At 32.4% G+C, this 2,923-nt stretch overlaps 1 non-coding gene across 1 annotated transcript; it reads left to right on the top strand.

The window, feature by feature from the left end:
• The first annotated feature begins 244 nt into the window (after positions 1 to 244).
• On the top strand, positions 245 to 335 carry LOC113000964 (small nucleolar RNA R24). Its single transcript, XR_003266267.1, has one exon. It is a non-coding gene; the product is annotated as a small nucleolar RNA R24 (small nucleolar RNA).
• The last annotated feature ends 2,588 nt before the right edge of the window (positions 336 to 2,923 follow it).

The following is a 2,923-nucleotide window of genomic DNA, read 5'->3' as shown; positions in this document are numbered from 1 at the left end:
GAGTGATTGTTTGCTGTTAAAGATATCTTGTCTATATAGCTTTTGGTGATTGCTTTATTTTGTTTTGGGCTGATGGTGCTAGCTTAACGTGTTTGGTGCAACATAAGAAGAATTTACATGACATGCTGTCGTTCAGTTTTTCACATGCTATTTTTAATTTTAATTTTAATGGATGTGTTGGTTCGTTGATAAATTTAACTATTGGAAACCACTTTGAATCTTTGGCAACTTGAATGATTTTCCAACAGTAGTGATGAGCCTATAACATGTAAGAAGAAATCCCTACTTGGGTTTCTTCAATGAAATTTACTTGTTACGCTTGGCTTCTGAGCTTTTAAAATTCAGAAGTTATTTCATGAATTCAATTCTTTTTGGAGGGTGACTTATGTGTTATATGTTAATATCATGGAGTAAATAGTGTATAATTTCAAAAAGCTGATTCCATTCTTACATTAGTAATTTATTTTTTTATTTGATCATGCAGTATTTTAATGAAGTTAGACCATTGGAAGCAGAGAGATTCAAGGCGCTTGGCATCCAATGGGCACAGTATTATCTAAAAGTTAGAAATCAAACATTGGATGTTAGGCAACTATGTAACTTTAGGTTACTTAATTAATTTACATATTTTGCATTACATTTTTTACAATTGTTGTTTCATTTTAACATTGAATAACCTTTGTTGATAGCTAGTTTTTTGCTAAAACCTATTTGAAAGCAGAATGCAAATGATATATATTGTGTGCTGTGTGGTCTAATTTTAAATTTACAGATTAAATTTTGGTTTTTTTGTAAAAACAGAGACATTATTTAAAAAAAATTCCTGAAAACAACATCGGTTTTTTGGAAAAACCGATGTTAACGAATATATTAATGTTGACAGTTAACATCGGTTTTTTACAAAAAACCAATGTTAATATCGGAAACGTTAACATCGGTTTTTTTGAAAAAACTGATGTTAACTATCAACATTAACACATTCGTTAACTGTCAACATTAACACATTCGTTAACATCGGTTTTTTTTTACAGAAAACCGATGTTAACTTTCAACATTAATATACATTTTTGGGTGTAATTCATATTAGCTAACCGATGTTGATAATTTTACGTTAGCATCGATTTTTTTTAAAAACCGATGTTAACGATAATACTATCAACGTCAGTACTTTCAACATCGGTTCAAAAACCAATGTTAAAAGTCATAAATAACCGATGTAGAAAGTATATTTTCTAATAGTGGTTGATCATAAATTGATAAGTAGCTCCCTTGACGATCCTGAAGATCATGAAGATTGCGAGATAAGGCTCCCACAACAGCTACCAATCCCTCAAATTCCATATCAGCCAGTCAATATTCATACAAAAAGAGTATGTGTGAGCCAAATAAGCCACACGTGCTATAACAAAGGAGTTTTAGTTCTCGAAGTCAAGTGGCGATGATGTCTTGATGAATCACCCAATGATCAGATTAAGAAAACCACAACTATCTATTGTAGAAATGCTGGCTTTACCAAATTATTATATTCAAAGTTCAAACCCAAGTTGCAGAGAGTCAACTATTTTCTAGGTCAGCATGAATCCTCGTCAACTTTCAAAAAAAATAATTTCAAAACCCAACAAAATCCACAAGGTTTAACTCTGGCTACTCTTTGGTCCATAGACTTCATTACATTTCAAATAGCAATCAATACCAAGATAGGATGGATACTAGACATGGCAAGAAAATTCGTACCCGTGGGTACCCGTTTGAATCCGTCATAACTTTGACGGATAATATCCGAGTTGACCGGGTATGGGTTCGGTTTCAGGTTTTCCCTGATAATCAAAAGTCGGGTACGGGTACAGGTATGAGATTACTACATCAGCCCCGACCCCGACCCTGAACCTGGACCGTCCCGCCACTTAAAATTATAGAATTTTTGCATAATTTAATCAAAAGGCCTAGAATTTTTATTACTAGTTAATTTTATTTTAGAATTTTTACATAATTTAATATTCTTTTCTTAACGATTTTTTTAGACACATGCGCTATGATAAATTTATTGATATATAAGTATTTAAAAATAAATGTTTAACAATCAATTTATTTTTTCTAACATCAAATTTTTAATATTTTCTTTACAAAAAAATTATTTTTCTAATTTGAATCGGATACGGGACGGGCCGGGGATACCTGATGCCAATAATAAATTTTAATCCGTTAGGTATCAGGTACGGGTATGAGGATATGTAGGGGAGTCGGGATCGGGGATTGAGGAGACAATACCCGTCCCCGCTCCGCCCTATTGCCATCTCTAATGGATAGGGAGAATAAAATGTAATATTCACCTGACACAATGACTCCATAATGATAAATGAAATTTCCAAAATCTAAAATTTAAATACTACAACAATATATACTAACCACATAACCATAATCAAATCTAAAAAGGTAATAACTTCCAATTCCCATCTTCTCATACTGACATTCATGTATATCAGATATTTGTGAGAAATAATAATATCAGTTAATTAATCCAATAAAAAAACTATATTCAAAATACAATATTGACCATGGTATGGTAGTCAAATCAAGAATTGAAACGCAAATCAGAAGATCAATTAAAATTCATGATCAACTATTCAAAAAGTAATACAAATGTGGAGTAGGGATACATACTCAAGCTTAGATTGTATGTTGGCATCATAACAGGGGACGCAAATTCATATACCGACTTGTGTGATAGAGCCACATATCATGCAACATAGATACTATGATTTGATGTTTATGAGTTTGTAGGGTGGTTTCTTTTGTATAAGGTCACTTTGGTTCTTGGAATATTTTGGATTTAACTGTCTATGCACATTAAATTCCTAGTAACCTTGTTTTCCTTGGGAACCCCTTGCAAATGGGTTTTGGTACCCCTTGTAGGCAAATTGAC

The sequence above is a fragment of the Glycine max genome, chromosome 3, assembly GCF_000004515.6.
Source record: "Glycine max cultivar Williams 82 chromosome 3, Glycine_max_v4.0, whole genome shotgun sequence".
Taxonomy (NCBI): domain Eukaryota; kingdom Viridiplantae; phylum Streptophyta; class Magnoliopsida; order Fabales; family Fabaceae; genus Glycine; species Glycine max.
The sequence above is the reverse complement of the archived record's forward strand: the minus strand, read 5'-3'. Positions and strand labels throughout refer to the sequence as shown.